The sequence below is a fragment of the Choloepus didactylus genome, chromosome 14 (genome assembly GCF_015220235.1).
Source record: "Choloepus didactylus isolate mChoDid1 chromosome 14, mChoDid1.pri, whole genome shotgun sequence".
In the NCBI taxonomy this organism is placed as follows: domain Eukaryota; kingdom Metazoa; phylum Chordata; class Mammalia; order Pilosa; family Megalonychidae; genus Choloepus; species Choloepus didactylus.
The window spans coordinates 65965487-65983656 of NC_051320.1; the positions used below are offsets into that span (position 1 = coordinate 65965487).

At 38.0% G+C, this 18170-nt stretch overlaps 1 protein-coding gene across 3 annotated transcripts in view; it reads right to left on the minus strand.

Moving 5' to 3' along the window:
- Positions 1 to 17477, minus strand: part of SYBU (syntabulin) — a 141496-nt gene extending 124019 nt beyond the window's left edge. For 2 of the 3 annotated variants that reach the window (XM_037802873.1, XM_037802872.1), the window contains exon 1: positions 17048 to 17476. The gene's annotated coding sequence lies outside the window, so the exon portion shown is untranslated. Of the gene's footprint in view, positions 1 to 17047 lie in introns of all 3 variants that reach the window. The other variant, XM_037802877.1, reaches the window with a different exon arrangement.
- Positions 17478 to 18170: the final 693 nt, after the last annotated feature.

Consider the following 18170-nt stretch of genomic DNA (forward strand, 5'->3'; position numbering starts at 1 on the left):
CAGGACCTCCCCTGTATACCAGTGAAACAAGCCACACAATGAACATGTACATCTGGACAGCTGGATATCTGCGGTCATATTAATGTTACCTGGTATCATTTGTAAGATATGCTAGAAACAATGAGAGAAGAAAATTTTCACTTATTGTGAATGTCCATTAAGGAAGTCAAGAGAATGTCTATGAATTTTTTCCCCTCTCCTCCCTAGTGTGCAAAATTTTCATTGGATATAAAAGCAGTCAGTGTGAAAAAGAGAAAGACATTCCTTAGGGCAGTGAAATACAGATGAAGGCATAGCATAATGGGATGAAAGATGCTATGAAAAAGTTAAGGCCATGAGAGAAAAAAAACCTAACAGTACAAGTTATTCATGTGTTACCATGATATGCTTTTTTTTTTAATTTTAAATTTAGTTTTATTAAGATATATTCACATATCATACAATCACCCACAGTGTACAATCAACTGTTCACAGTACCATCATATAGTTGTGCATTCATCACCCCAATAAATTTTTGAACATTTTCCTTACTCCAAAAAGACTAAAAATAAGAATAAAAATAAAAGTGAAAAAGAACACCCAAAGCATTCTATCCTCCCCCCACCCTATTTTTCATTTTCTTTTTGTCCCCATTTTTCTACTCATCCGTCCATACACTGGGTAAAGGGAGTGTGAGCCAGGAGATTTTCACAATCACACAGTCACAGCATGCAAGCTACATAGTTATGCAATCATCTTCAAGAATCAAGGCTACTGGGATGCAGTTCGACAGTTTCAGGTATTTCCTTCTAGCTATTCTAATACACTAAAAACGAAAAAGGGATATCTACATAACACATAAGAATAACCTCCAGAATGATGTCTCGACTCCATTTGAAATCTCTCAGCCACTGAAACCTAATTTTGTTTCATTTCTTTTCCCCCTTTTGGTCAAGAAGGTTTTCTCAATCCCACACTGTCGGGACCAGACTCATTCCCAGGAGTCATATTCCAAGTTGCCAGGGAAATTTACACCCCTGGGAGTCAGGTCCCACATAGAGGGGAGGGCAGTGAGTTCACCTGCTGAGTTGGCTTAGAGAGAGAGGGCCACATCTGAGCAACAAAGGGGTTCTCTGGAGGAGACTCTTAGGCTCAGTTATAAGCAGGTTTAGCCTCTCCTTTGCAATAACAAGCTTCAAAAGTACAAGCCCCAAGATTGAGGGCTTGGCCTACTAAATAGCCTACTAAATTATTAGTCCTCAATGTTTGTGAGAATTTCGGTAATAACCCAGGTGAGCAAGTCCAACATTTCCACATTTTTCCCCAGTTCCTCAGGGGGCCTTGCAAATATATTTTTATTCTCTGCCCAGATTACTTTGGGATGTATCAGGATTTCACACTGCCCTGCACAAACCTACCAGATCTCACTTCATATTCAAAGTTCCATGTAACTATGGTATTTGAATAAACTGACCATACAAGTTAAATTATTTAGTGCACTGCAGAAAATATAGATCCTGCAACAGATAAACAGCATGATATGCTTTTGTATAGAAGTTTAATATCAAATGATTTTTAATGCTGTTCTTCACTGTAAGGGGGTGGGGAGGATATGAAGTGGGGGTTACTATCTAATCACAATTTTTTTTAATTCAGTTTTATTGAAATATATTCACATATCATACAATCATCCATGGTAGACAATCAACTGCTCACAGTACGATCATATAGTTATGCATTCATCACCACAATCTATTTCTGATCAGTTTCCTTATATCAGAAAGAATCAGAATAAGAATTAAAAATAAAAATGAAAAAAAGAACACCCAAACCATCCCCCCATCCCACCCTATTTGTCATTTAGTTTTTATCCCCATTTTTCTACTCATCCATCCATACACGAGATAAAAGGAGTGTGATCCACAAGGTTTTCACAATCACACTGTCACCCCTTATAATCTACATTATTATATAATCATCTTCAGGAGTCTAGATTGCTGGGTTGGAGTTTGGTAGTTTCAGTTATTTACTTATAGCTATTCCAATACATTAAAACCTAAGAAGTATTATCTACATAGTGCGTAAGAATGTCCACCAGAATGACCTCTCGACTCCATTTGAAATCTCTCAGCCACTGAAACTATTTCATCTCACTTTGCATCCCCCTTTTGGTCAAGAAGATATTGTCAGTCCCATGATGCCAGGTCCAGATTCATCCCCGGGAGTCATATCCTGAGTTGCCAGGGAGATTTATTCCCCTGGGAATCGGATCCCACGTAGAGGGGAGGGCAGTGAGTTCACCTGCCGAGGTGGGTCAGTTAGAGAGAGAGGGCCACATCTTCTAATCACAATTCTTATAAAAAGAATTTTAAAACGTTTTATGTGTTAGCCATCAGTTCCTCCAGTGGCTGTAAAATTGATGAAGTTTATTTTCCTCTCTATATGTATAAATTGGGTATCAGGATACATAGTTTAATGATCAGGATCAATACCTTTTAGAGTAAGTGAACAAATCATCACACATTTAATTTACAAGACTCTGTAGAAATTCACTGACATACACAGTACTACAGAGTACATCATAATATATTCAATCACTTCATCTAATACATAACTTCATCATCTTTCAGCAAGGAAAATCAGATGGTCTCCTGCCTTTTCCAGTGAGGAAAATGAGTGTTTAGGTATTGCCAGTACATGGAATGTTTTCAGTGTTATTGGGTTTGGTTAACTTTTCATTTTTAAGTTTTTCATCTGGATATTGGAATGTTAATTTATGAATGGCAAGAAGTTTATGTGCTTAAGATAACTACTCTACCAATTCTATTCCATTAATACTCCTTTATGAAAAGTGATCAGTATTACAACTTTTGAGTTGAGATCAAGAAGACTGATGAATTTTCTTGACAAACTTCAGTGGTGATAAGTGATGGCGATTAAATCATGTGTGCCAGGTTTGCAAGTGTTGGTTTCAACAATGCAACATAAAGACGAACTGAGAAACAGTGTGAGAAAATGACTTAATGGGTTTCTTAATAAAAATCTTAATAAAACTACTGTAAATAAGTTTAAATAAAAGAATAACTGGTCTACACGCCAAGGGTGTCTTGTCAGAAACTGAGAAATTAAGGATATTTTTCCCTCGAATTTTTGACTGGATATTTTCCATCGAATTTTTGACTAGACCTCGTGCCACAGCTACTTCACTACAAAAAAACAGTGTAGGAAAGAACAGACTAGTTATCAGAGAATTATCACTGTTCTGCAGCCCAACAAAAACATTTCCAACTGGGAGCAGACAGTAGAGAGGCCTAGCTATTCTTATTGTACTCCATCATTTTCTTTCCTCACCTTCCTAAATAAACCCAAAGGACATTACTGGCTCTTAGTTTTTATGCTTTTCCCAATGAATAAACCCTACTCTGTCAGCTATGGAGAGGGAGAAAAGTGATTTACAAATTAGCTGTATTCTACCACCTATAAACTGCAGAAGCTATTCTTCTCCTCTTCTTCAATGCTGACTAGAAAAAGAAAGTTGTCTAGGTAAGAAATTTTTCATAAACAGATCAAGAGCAAGATTTCCAAAGAACCAGAATTTATATGATGATATGAAATTACAAAGGCACTTCAATGCTGAACAACAGGTTGGGGTTTTTGGTATAGTTCTGAGTTTTTATACTTCATTTCTATTAACTGATTAGATAACCTGAGAAAGTCCTCATTTGTAAGGAGTAAATAATAAAAGTCATAGTGAGAAATAGTTATAGCAGTAGTTATAGTGAGCATTAAATGGATTGACATAGGTAACATTTTAAAAATGCCCAGCATTTAATACTCACTCAAAAAAATGTTAGCCATTATTTTTGCTCTTGATAACCAGTGCACTGAGGAAAATAGATAAATGTATATCAATTTCTATAATTTGGTAATTGCAGAATCTGTTTTTCCTCTAAAATGGGTAGCTTTAACTCAATACCATCTGATTGTTGTCAACAACTCTAGTCCTTTTTGCACCTCTGTTCATTCATATTTTAATGTATTTAACAAATATGTACCGAGACTCCACTTTGTGTCAGGAACTGTGTTATATTCTAGAGATAAAGCAGTGAAATTGTCAAGCATGCCCAGCCCTTCAATGAGCTTAAATTCTGTGGGATACTCTGCTTTGTGTTTTTATTTTATTTTTCATGTGAGTAATTGTTATTAAATTTTAGACCTCTCAGGGGCCAGGATTACTTATAAAATTTCTCTGTAATTTCATAATTATATATAAGTATTCATTAACTTAATCTATAACTGATCATAAATATTCTCTGCACTTATTAAATATTGGTTCATTATTTGAAGATTTATAAGTTTTCCTGTGGTCTGAAATTGCAAGGAAAATGTCCCAAGTGTCTACTGTAATAAAAGTCAAAGAGAGAAAGCATTACTGTGTGCCTAAGAAAATCCAAAATGAAAAGAGTTTAAGAAAAATACAAATTGAAAACTGTTAAATACGATTTAATGTGTAGCACATATTGCTATTAGTACACTTTAATCAATTAAGGAAGTGTAGGAGCAAAATGATGAAAATTCCCAAGCTGTACTTCAAATAAGTTCAAAATAAATTTGCTAATTCATCCTCCATGTTGCACATTACACATATATACAAACTAGCAATATGTGCAAGTTATCTTGGTATGCTAATTATACAGTTGAACAATATATGAATTTTAAAGTCAGTATTTGTATTACATAAGTCATTAACTGGAAGAAATAGCAATCTTTTTTTCCTTGCACCTATCCCTGTAGTGGGGCCAGAGGGGTAACTCGTTTCAGCACCATGGACAAAGCACCTAATACCCTCCACTCAACTAGTGAGAGCTACAAGATATATGACCTTTTAGGTAAAAATGTAGGAAGTAACTTTATAGCTGCTACCTTCCATCTTAATATGATTTAAGCAAATGAATACTAAAGAATGCTCAACTGGATAATATAAAGTTTATACAGTTAAAACTCCTTATATCTTATGGAAAAACATTATAATGGCCCTTCTAGAGACATGCATCATGATGACAAATGCATTTAAGTGTCATTAGGTTTAATGGCTCCTACTCATTCAGGCTATTATGTTATACCTTTTAGAGTTAACTTAATGTATATTAATGGTACAAAATTGACAAAATTATGTATCAAGTTTCCCCAGCACAGGTTAAACCAAGGAAGAAGGGAAAAGACTGGTTAATATTACCTTCCATTCCATTCCTCTTTTATACTACAAAAGATGTCAGCTCTACCCTTAGGAACAAAAGCTCACTGTTAGAAAGTTAAGCCTAAATTGATTATTTTTGGTTTTAAACTCAGGTAACTGTCTATTGGGTCATCAAAGGTTACCAGTTTCTTCAGGAAATAAGAAAATATGCATTCTTCTGAGACTAAATTCATATTTTATTCCATATTTTCAGAGAAATAAATAAATTCTTACTTTCTCTCCTTCCTGTATTCAACTTATAGGGTTATTCAGGATATTTTTATTTTATGATTTAACCCTCATATCACCATCATATATCACACAAAATAGTGTTTACTTAATTTAGAATCTGAGTTAAATATTATGATAATAGATACTATTACTATTAAGGCAAAAAACTGAAAAATCTAAGATTCTGGTCCCAACAACAACTGAAGCAACACTTTAGTTCATAGCATCAGGAAGATTGGAATGCAATTTTCAATTATGACTTGCAAAACATTAAGAATGAGAAAAATATTTGCTTTAATTATGTCTGAAGGACGAAGAAAAAGAAAAGTATAGACTCATTAACTATCGCAGCTCATTTAATATTGATGGATGACTAGCATGTTATAAATTTTTAGCTACTCTGTTGCTTCTCTATTGAGTAAAATTGTCTCCAATCTAAAAAAAGATAGAATAAAAGTTGATAATAGAAAATAAAGCTCAGACTAAGTAACGGGACTAGTTTCTCTTAAGCCCCATTTTATGCCATGGGTTTTAAACTTTCATCTTTTACATATGGAATTATGGCACCACCGTTAATGTTTATTGAAGAATCTTGGAGATGAGGAGCAAAGTCAGGTAGATTGAAATTTAGAAATGAAACATGTAATTCTGACTATCAAAAACTAGAGAGAAGGAAGAGTCTCTAAAACACTGTCTGGTGAACCTAAAATGAAACATTAGGTAATATTCCAGCACAAATCAATTAAAAGATGGTTTCTGAGCCCTCAGAAAAGAAACTGGTGGTACCTAGAGATCAGTTTGGGCTCCAAAGAATAACTCAGGCCAATCTAGCTTCCTTATTATTTAGAACTAGTAAATCTGAGAAATGGTTAAGACAGAGGTCACAAACTCAGAAGCTTACTTGGATCAGGTAATTAACACAAATAGGCAAACGGCCCAGTGTACTAGCAAAGGGAACGTTAATTGGGAGTGTGGATGGGACAGTATGTGGTCCAGAAAGCACCGCTAAGCTTCAACTGATGGTCACCATTTTCCAAGAGAAGCCAGAAATCTGGAATTTTTATGTGAATCCTCTTGGTTTTTAAAGTTTTTAATACAAACCTTTCATTAATGAATAATCCCTTAATTTTTAAAATAAACCAAATACATCTGTAGAATGAATGTGGCCCACAGCCTCCTACCTTGGGACACGTGGTAAAGCATATGGACCTCAGTGAGGCATCTGGCAAGATTTCACATGATATCTTTATCAAGAATTTCTGGTTCAGTAACAGTAGAGACACTGCAATTAGGTGAACTGAAATTTAATCTCAATATAAGAATCACTGCATTTTTCTCAGTTTGGAATGAGCTGCCCTACAACTACATGTGCTTACCCTAACCACAGTTTGGCAAAAAGACCAATGGAAAAATAGTCTGGAGCAGCATTTTAAAACTTACTTTCATATTTTCTGATAGATGAAAATATACTTATATGCATATATATGTCTTCCTTCATTCCACATATTTATTAGAAATCTACTATTGGAATCAAGATGGTGGAGTAAGAAGTTTCGGAGCTCCATTCCCCTACAGAAGCTTTGAACAACCACAAAGAAATATCTTTTTCAAAGAAACATCTTTCTCAAAGCTCCAGAAAACAGCTAAAGGACTACAGTGATAGGGAAAGCACCAGATTAACAAAAAAGGCAACTTAAAAGCAGTAGGATCTCCTGAAGTCCTTGCTGGCCTCTCCCTCAGCCTCTCATAGGCTCTGTGTGGAGCTGGCCCACCCTCCCAGTGTGGGTTCCTGGCTCGGACTCCTACACACATACCTGGAGCATGTATGACCCAATTTGTCTAGTGACGAATGAGGGCTTGAACCAAGACACTCATTGCAGGCTTTCTGTCCCAGAACTGGCCTTGTGTGTAGAACCAGCTCATGGAGCTCTAATCTCCTACAGAATGCAATAGGAGAACAGCCAGTTGGTGGCTGCCGGGGGCAAGGGACTGCTGGCTATAGGACATTCAGTGCAGTGCCCAGGACCATGAGGAAATTGTTTCCACGTAAATGGGGGAATTCTTAGGGCACACACATACATGCCCAAGGTAAGACACATGTGCAGAAAGGACCACAAAGACACCCACATTTGGCATTGAGCTATTCTTTAAACTCATTGTATGGATAAGCCCTGAAGGACAGCACTCACAGAGGTCAATCTGCAAAGACTGAGAAAGGGTTTTCTTTTATTCCTCCTTTTTGTTGTTTTTGTTGTTAGCTATTGGCTAATTCAAGGAGAGCTCTGTCATAACACTAGCTGTATACAAACTTAAAGAACAGATGCCTCAGAGTCTAAATTCCAGTGATACCATTCTAAAATATCAAAATGTCCTGGTTTCAACAAAAGATTACGAAACATACAAAAAACAAAAAACAAAAAAACAAAAAAAAAAAAAACCGCAGGAAATGATGGCCTAGGCAAAGGAGAAAATTAAAGCATTAGAAACCATCAATGAGGAGGATCTGACCTACGATACACCAAAAAAATACTTTCAAAAAATGGTCCTAAATATACTCAAGGAGCTAACAGAAAACATAGACAAAGAACTAAAGGAAATTGGGAAAACAATAGACGAACACAAAGAGAATGTCAATGGAGAGATGGAAATTATGAAAAGGAACCACATAGAGCTAAAAACTAAGTAAAAATTCCCAAAAGGGGTTCAATGGCAGATTGGAGCTGACAGAAGAATCAGTGAACTTGAAGATAAAATGATTGAAACCATCCAGTCTAAGGAGTAGAAAGAAGAAAAGTGAACAAAGCCTAAGGAACCTGTGGAGCACCATCAAGCATACAAATACACACACTGTGGTTGTCCCAGAAAGAGAAGAAAGAGAGAAATGGGAAGAGAGAATATTCAAGGAAACAATGGCTGAAAACTTCCAAAATTTAACAAAAGACACGGATATACACATCCAAGATGCTCAATAAGCTCCATCAAAATAAACCCAAATAAACCCACACTGCAATATATCGTAATCAAACTTCTGAATAACGAAGATAAAGAAGAATTCTGAAAGCCACAGAAGAGAAGCAATGTGTCATGTATAGTAAGATTAAGTGCTGATTTTTCATCAGAAACCATGGGGGAAGAAGGCAGTGGGATGGCACATTTAAAGTGCTGAAAGTAAAAATTTCCACCCAAGAATACCATATCTAGTAAAACTATCTTTCAAAAATGAGGGACACAGGGGTGTAAGTCTCCCTAGCAATGTGAGACATGACTCCCAGGGATGAGCTTGGCCTGGGCATCATGGGATTGAGAAAGCCTTCTTGACCAAAGGGGGAAACGAAATGGGACAAAATAAAGTTTCAGTGGATAAGAGATTTCAAATAGATTTGAGAGGTCATTCTGGAGATATTTTCTTACATTATATAGATATTCCTTTTTAGTTTCAGTTTATTAGAATAGAGAGAAGGAAATACCTGAAACTGTTGAACTGTAATCCAGTAGCCTTGATTCTTGATGATGACTGTATAACTATATAGCTTTAATGAGGTGACCATTTGATTGTGAAAACCTTCTGACCAACACTCCCCTTATCCAGTATATAAGCAGATAAGTAATAAAATAAAGACAAAAAATATATAAATAAATAATGGGGGGAGGGATATGAGATGTTTTGGGTGTTTTTTGTCTTGATTTTTTGGAGTAATGAAAATGTTCTAAAATTGATTGTGGTGATGAATGCACAACTATATGATGATACTGTGAGCCACAGATTGTATTCTTTAGATGGATTATATGGTGTGTGAATATAACTCAATAAAATTGCATTAAAACTGAGGACAAGATTAAGACATTCCCAGATAAACAAAAGCTGAGGGAGTTCATTACCAGAAGACAAGCCCCACAAGAGTTGCTAAAGAGAGTTCTGTAGGTTGAAAGGAAAGAGTAATAGATAATAGATGAAAGCTGCATGACAAAATAAAAACCTCCAGTAAGGGCAACAAAATGGGTAAATATAAATGCCAGTACTGTTGTATTTTTGGCTTCTAATTCCACTTCTTCATGCTTTACTCCCTAAGGGAACTAAAAGGCAAATGCATAAAATGTAATAAGCCAATAATTTTGGACTCATAATGTATAAACATGTAATTTGTGACAAGAACTATATAAAGATGGGAGATAGAGGGGTATGGGTATAAGAACATAGTTTCTGAATACTATTGAAATTGGTATCAAAGAAAATGAGATATTGTAGATTTAGGATATTAGATTTAAGCCCCATGGCAACTGAAAAGAAAATATTCGAGAATATGCAAGCTCAGAGAGACAGAAAATAGAGTGCAGGTTTCCAAGGCTGGTGCATGAGGGGAATGGAGAGTTAATATATAACGGATGCAGAGTTCCCATTTGGGGAGATGGGAAAGTGGTAAGGGTACTGCAACATCGTGAATGTGATTAATCTCACTGCATGGTATGCTTGGCAAGGGTTGAGATGGGAAACTTTACATTGCATATGTGTTCCCACAATTTAAAAAAAAAGGGCAAGAAATTAAAGGGACAATGACAATTAAATGAATACATGATCCTGGATGAGTTCTAGCAAGGAAGGAGAAAAGGCTCAGAAGGACATTATTGGGACATATGAAAAAATCGGAATATAGACTGTAAGCTTTATATCAATGTTAACTTTCTTGAACTTGATAACTGCACTTAAGGTAATTACAAAAAGTAATATCCTTGTTCTTAGGAAATCTACAAGGCAGTATTAAATAATCAAGTATTAAATGTTCATTAAATGTTCATGATATATACAACCTATACTCAAATGCTCAGAAAATGGATCAATAAATAGAGATGGGTAAATAGATGAATGGACAGATAGATGGAATGAGGTGGCAAATGTAACAAAATGTTAATATTAGTGGATCTGGGTATCCGCGGGTATAGGAGTATGTTGGCATCCTCAATATGGGATTCAAATTATTTTTGTAACTGTCCTGTAAGTTTGGAAGTATTTCAAAATAAAAAGTTTATGAAAAAAAAACAAACAAACCCCACTACCACCAAGTAATGTTCTAGATTCCGGGAATAAAACAGGAACAAAAATCTCTTTATTCATAGAAGAAATAAATTTGCCCCAGTTTGGACTTTAAATTATATGGGTAACCAATGAATGTGTCTCTTTGTGTGCTAACTTCATTCTGAAGTTTTCCTTTGCCTTCAGAATAGGACATCAAATTATTTTGGGTGAAAAGCTTATTACACTGTCATAAACAGGCATCATTAGATTAGCTGATACAATTATTTACACATTCGTTCATTTAAGTTTTCTTTCTACAAATATTTATTATGCACCTGCCATGTTCTAGACGCTCTGCTAGGGCAAATACTAAACCACATGGGACAGGGTTAACAAGCATAACCTGTGACACATGGTCACACTGCACAACATTGAATATTTTGGTGGCTCAGTAGCCCAAACATCCTACATTATCTTTGCCCAAACATTCTACATTATCTTTGATCAGCCTTTCACGAAAGTTAAACAAATTAGAAAAGAGTTTGATGAAATCTTGTTGGCACCTGACAGTAGGTGTACCAACATCAATATCACCTTCCCTAAGGGAAAATACCATCTTTGTTTTTCACCTCACCATGTGTGCAATTCCAAAATGAAGTAGCAATGATGGTAAAGTCTAGTGACAGATCTAAGAATGAGTCTATCCTAATCCCATTTCTTGCTTTTCTACCCATATTGGTTGAGGAGTGAGAAACACGAGTTTTTAGAAAGTTACCTGTATTAAAAATAATCTCATTTAATTTTACAATTAGCTTGTATTTTTAAAAATGAAGAGTAAAAAATAATAGGGGGATTTGGAATGTGACTGAGTTTGTGCCTCTTTCTCCTAGTATCGTTTCAGTCATGGTCCAAGAACCAATATTGTCCACCCTCAGTTTGAGTCTTCCTGGCAGGTAAGGTCTAGGAAGATCTCTCTCAATCATCCAAGAGTCATGCTTATGTTTCTTGAGAAGCAAAGTTAGAAACAAGACAACAGGCTATTTTAATGTTTGAAAATATTATTTAAGTAAAAAAGAATAATGGTTCAGAACAATACCTTTATAAGCTACAAGTTGTTACAGGAAAATATTGATCTTTTTTCTTAAGAACTGATGAGTTCTTAAGTGACATTCTCAGTGACATTTGGCAGTCATAAAAGTACATTTCTGAACCAGAAGAAGCAAAATGAGTTAAAGTTCATTAAAAGCGTGGTTAGGAATTCTATTATGGTCCTTTCCTATCCTTTCCTACTCAACTGCCTATCTTACCCCACAGAGTTATTTTACATTTACTTTGAGAAGACATAGATTTTCTCAACCATGGATTATTTTTCAAAGAGATTTGAGTAACAAACCAAATGCCATGTAGTTTAAGGAAACCGACTTAATATCAGAAGAGAGTGAAAAAATCCCACATACATACAACTTGGTTACAACTTGGTAATTAAACCAGGAAGACATATGAATAGACATACCCATATTTTATAGAAACAAAAAACAAAGCTTCTAGTTTCTATTGAGCTAAATATAGTTGCTGATATGTTCCACTCTGATAAAGAATTTAAATAATTGTAGAAATATTTTATAATTTTAACAGCTTAATGAAAAATCTTTTTTCCCTGTAGTGAATGACGCTAGATACACAATTTCTCAAATGGCAACTTGGTTCTCTCTCCCATTACCCCAATGGTCACTAGTTGCTCCATGTAGCCAAGCTTTCCTTCTTCACCACTTCCTGGGGCACGTCTCAAAGCTTTGTCTTTGTACAATGTTTCCTGAGTGCTGGATATACCATTTATGGTACATGGAATGATTTTAGATGGCTCGTGGATAAGCCTTTTTAAAAGTTATATATTTAGTATATTAGGAGAAAAATAACATAAAATCTGCTATTTCATGGATGTTATTAATCAGATGAAGGCTAAATTAAAAATGTTGTGTCACTATAAATAATAATACTAGGCAAATAATAGCATAGTTTGTGTTCAGAGATAGTAAAATTTGTGGAAGAGCACTAGAATAAGTTTGGGAAACAGTGGCTTCTGCCATGGAGAAGGATGCTTCTTTGTTCAGTAGTATTCAAGAACCTTCCAACCCTTGCCAGGACCTGCTATGACCTCAATCTACAGGACCAGTGATCGAAGTTTCATTTCCTGTCTCCTTCAGGAATACATTTAGGTATTCTGGGGCTTCTGCCATTGGTGGCCAACCCCTAATGAGGAAGCACCCTGAAGATGGGTGAGAGTAGTTCTAAAAATCCAGAAAAGACTTTTGAGACACTTTAATTAACTTAGTTTACATTCCTCATCGCTCTCAAAGAGAAAAGTTTTTATGAACATCAGGTTCTTTCTACAAGAAGCTTATCCCTTCCACCACTTCTGCTGGGTGATGGCTATCCATTCAATTACCTGAAGTGTAGAAAAATATGTATATTTATATTTATATATATTAATATATATATTTTTATTTTTTATTTATATTTTAAGAGGAAAGACCAATTGTATATCTAAGATCTCAGTATTCTGATGCATAGAAAGAAAAAAGAAGGGAAGGAGAGAGAAAAAAGGAGAAAGAAAAACACCACACTATTATTTCAGCATAACTATTTAAAGAGAACACTTCCCTGCTTTTCAAAATTTAAACAAATAACTTTAAATGAATATCTATTGCTATGATGCTAATTAGTATCTCAAAGTTACACTGATATGCTAGCCTGAGTAGTAACACCTGAAAAGCTCAAATGAGCTTTTAAAATATCAAATAAAGTGTATGTAAGCATTAGTTTGTAATACTTAAAATAGCAAATATAGCAAAACAAGATATTTTGTGTTCAGATTTAGAAAAACAGGCAATATTGCAATTTGATAGACTTACAAAATGACATTTTAAAAAACTTTTTAATTTTGATATAATTATAGATTCACAGGAAGTTGCAAAGATAGTATAGAGAGGTCCCAGGTACCCGTCACTCAGTCAATGATTATATCTTACTTAACTGTAGCATAATATGAAAACCAGGAAAATGACATTGGTGCAATGTGTGTGTGTAGCTCCATGTCATTTTAGCACGTGTAGATTCATGTAATCACAATTAAGATACAGAACTATTCCATCATCACAGAGCTCTCCCCTGTGCTATGCCTTTATGGTCACACCCACTCCTCTCCCCTCTCTAAGCCCTGCTCATCACTAATCTATAAAATGACTCTTTTATGCTTATCTCTGACTTACTTTTACTGAAATATGGAAAAAACACAAGACCTCGTGGAAGGAATGACTAGTTCTAAGTCTGTCACTGTCTAAATTGTGTCCCAGGATGGTTCGCTTACTCTCTGCCAGCATTTGTAGCTCATCTGTAAAAATGAAGTTTTGGACCCAAGTTTTTCAGGGCCTCACAATTCAAGAACATAAATTATTATTTGGTCTCAATTATGGTATCACTTTAAAGGCTATTAAATGTCAACCAAGTTAATAAAATATGATTTAAATATGAGGAGATCATCAAGGACTGAACAGGGTGTGTTAAATGTATCCTGGGTTAAAATAGTTTCATTGTCAAACAACTTAATGAGCCAAAGTGGTATTCTGATAATATATCACCACTCTAACATCTGGAGCACATCATAAACATGATTTCACTTGGACCCATCTCTCAAGGGGGCAGATGCTACTGTTCTTCCAAATGTCTAGGCAAAGAAACTGTGGTACAGCAATTTCCTGTCTTCCTTTGCCATCAGGGTCATTCTTTGAGGAGGAAGAAGCAAACACTCCTGAAGTGTTCCTGGCCAGGTATCTGAGCTGAGAATGCTAGACTGGAAATTTTAAGCTGAAGATTCTCAACTGGAGGGTTCAAATTTGGCCCTCTTCTGAGAAGGCAGATTCAGACTCTGCTTCTGCTGCCAGCGAATGGGGGTGCAGGGCCAGCCCAGGAACCTTGGCTGCACTGATTGCTCCACACCGTTAAGGAAGATAAAAAACAAGAAAGTAGTTTTCTCCAAGGGACTCCTTCCGTTTAAAGCCTGAAGAATCTCTTACAGTGTAGCAATTTAAACTTACAGATCTCTTCTTCTCTACAGTTCACTTCCGGTTTTAAATTCAAAACTGTCATGAGGCATACAACTAGGTGAATGGATCTTGAGGACAGCATTTTGAGTGAAACAAGCCAGAGGTGAAAAGGGCAACATTATTAACACCTCACTAATACAGACTAACTATAATGTGCAAACTCGGAGAATCTTAGAGCACAGGTTATCAGAGGAAGGCTTATTGTAAAGGTCCCTAAATTGTAAGCTATTACAGCAGTCACTTCTATTCCTGAGTTTAATTTATCTTTAAATTCTGAGAAGCTGAGCAATTTGTGTATAACCTGGTTGGTCTCTGGAACTAAATCAGACTAAAGGGTAAAGGACAATATTGACGGTGTTTTAAAACTTCAACTGTGTGAGACCAAAGGAAGAGATGTTTATTTGGTGGAAAATCTATATTTTCTATAGCACACTAAATAATTTAACTTGTATAGTCAGTTTTAGGGAGTGAGATCTGGTTAGTTCGTACACATTAGTGTGAAACCCCAATATATCCCAAAGTAATTTGGGCAGAGAATAAAAATATATTTGCGGGGACCCCCTGAGGAACTAGGGAAAAATGTAGAAATGTTGGACTTGCCCACCTGGGTTATTACTGACATTCTCACAAGCATTGAGGTCTACCAATTTAGTAGGCCAAGCCCTCAATCTTGGGGCTTGCCCTTATGAAGCTTGTTACTGCAAAGGAGAGGCTAAGCCTACTTATAATTGTACCTAAGAATCACCCCCAGGGAACCTCTTTTGTTGCTCAGATGTGGCCCCTCTCTCTCTCTCTCTCTCTCTCTTTAAGCCCACTCAGCATGTGAACTGCTGCCTTCCCCCATACATGGGACCTGACTCCCAGGAGTGTAAATCTCCCTGGCAATGTGGGACATGACTCCCAAGGATGAGCCTGGACCTGGCATCATGGGATTGAGAAAGCCTTCTTGGCCAAAAGGGGGAAGTGAAATGAAACAAAATAAAGGTTCAGTGGCTGAGAGATTTCAAATGGAGTCGAGAGATCATTCTGGAGGTTATTCTTATGTGATATATAGATATCCCTTTTTAGTTTTTATTGGAATAATTTAGTTTGTATTGGAATAGCTAGAAGGAATTAACTGAAACTGTTGAACTGCAACCCAGTAGCCTTGATTCTTGAAGACGATTGCAGAACTATGAAGCTTACATGGTGTGATTGTGTGATTGTCAAAACCTTGTGGCTCAAACTCCCTCTATCCCGTGTATGGACAGATGAGTAAAAAACTGGAACAAAAATTAAAGGAACAATGGGGGGGGGTGAGGGGATGGTATGTTTGGGTGTTCTTTACTTGTATTTCTATTCTTATTCTTATTTATTTTTTTGGAGTAAGGAAAATGTTCAAAATTAATTGTGGTGATGAATGCACAACTATACAATGGTACTGTGAATAACTGATTGTACACTGTGGATGATTGTAGGGTATGTGAATACATCTCAATAAAACTGAATTGAAGGAAAAAAAAATTCAAACCTGTTGATTACTACCCAGCATGAGGATATTTTGAGTTCATCAACTAAACCCTTCACCAACACTTGGAATAATCTTTATGAAAATTTTTGAGGAAGTAGAAAATTTAAGATAGTCCTCTGGGGATTTTGAGCTATCCACCTCTTTGGAGAGCACTGCCTCCTGGGGTTTTTTGGAGACCATCTGTCTTAATTTCCTAGCTACTTTGACAAATACTACATCGTGGTATTCGCTTAAACAAGAGGAATTTATTGGCTCACTGGTTTTGAGGCTGGAAGGCTTGCTTCCTCTCAGGCGGGTAGCACTGACTGGCCGATTTGCAATCCTTGGGGTTCCAGAGCTCTCCCATCATAGGACAGTGCCCTCTGTTTTCTCTTCCTGATCCCAGCTGACTTCCTTCTTCCCCCTCTCCTAGGCTGTCTCTTTATAAGGCCTCCAAGGAATAGGCTTAAAACCAATCCTGATTCGGTTGGTCACACCTTAACTAAAAATAACATCTTCAAAAGGGACTATTCACCATGGATTCACACACACAAAGCAACGGGATTAAAGTTCCCTCAACCACCCCACCCCCTGGGTTACATAATCTGCCACACTCTCTATGCTTTACTAAACGTTCCTTATCAAAATGGACCATTTCCCAGTCCCACCACAAGGGCAATCAGTAAAGGGAGATCTATAACTAATGACCAGGCTGCTGGGCTGATCAGTCTTGCTTGTTGCAATGAGTTCAGTGCGACCATCTCAATACCAATCAAACAGGGACGCGGTCTCTCTCTGCTCAGAGTCCCCTTAATACCCCATTTTCCATTACCTCTTCCAGTGCATCCCTGAGCACCCTGGGTATCAACTCAATCCTCCCCCAAGTTCCCCCCTCAACCCACCCTCACAGTGGTAGGGGTAGTCCCAGGGTGAGAGCGACTTGGCCATGTTGGACATAAAATGATCAGTGATTGCCCTCATGGACGCCCCCATCTTACCTTTTCTGTCCTAGAAGGGCCGCATCGCGCCGTCCAGGAGGAGGCATCTGTGTTCACCCGGGAGGCCGGGCGGGTTTGTCCGGGACGGGGCGCGGGCTGGACCCGGCGCCGCCGCTGGTTCGAGCTCGCGGAGCCAGCCCGGCCCGCTCCGCCTGCTCCAGCCCTGGCCCGACACGTGGTGCGGCCGCTGCTCGCGCACTCCGGCCACTGCGGCCCCTCGGCCTCTGCAGCCCGCCCGGCGGTAGCCGGGCCCTCCGACGAGGTGGGGAGAAGGGCCGGGGACCGAATGGCCGACACCGCCAAGTGGGGCTCAGCGAGGCAGGCAAGGTAAGGGCCGGGGGTGCCGGGATCCTGCTCCCGGGTCTTCCCACCTGCAGGCCCGGTTCCGGTCGCCAGGGCCCCTGCAGATGACGCCGCAGGCTCCGTTTCCCACCGCGGCGCGGGGCGGGGGCGGCGCGCTGCAGAGGCACCAGTTCCCGCGGGTTGAGGAAGACGGGCAAGGGCGAGAAGGCTGCTCCGCGCTGCGCGGCCCCTGCCGGCTCCCGCGCGGACGCTGCCGGACCGCCGCAGTCTTAGGGCCTCCGCCCCCTCACGCCGTCAATTAACTTGTGCTCTGTCCCGACGACGGAGAGGAAAGCCACTGAAAACCGCGGCGGGAGCTAAGGTGCTCTCCAGGACAGTCTCTTCCCGGGAAAATTCCTCCCGCGACCACAGCCTGTGTGTCGGGGGGCAGAAAAGAAGACGCGGCCCAAAACCGAGCCCGAAGACTTAAATGCAGCCACAAGTTCTTTACTTCGCCAATGACCTTGGACATATGGCTTAAAGAAGCTGTCTCTCCCTTTCCTGATTTCTGACCTGGGGATAAACTGGCTGTTCACTTTCTGACTCTTAAGAGAAATAGAGATTGGGTTGAAAAACAAACAAACAAACAAACAAAAAACAACAAAATAAAATATTCCGGACTTCTTTAATAGCAGGTGCTATCTAGATGTGATTTCTGTTGAATTTGAAATTGAGGCTGGAGGAAACCTCGCAACTGGAAGGAAAACTCATTTTGTTAGTCCAAATGCAAAACTAATTCATTAGCCCCACTCCCTGCTTTTCTGGGAAAGTACATTTGTGA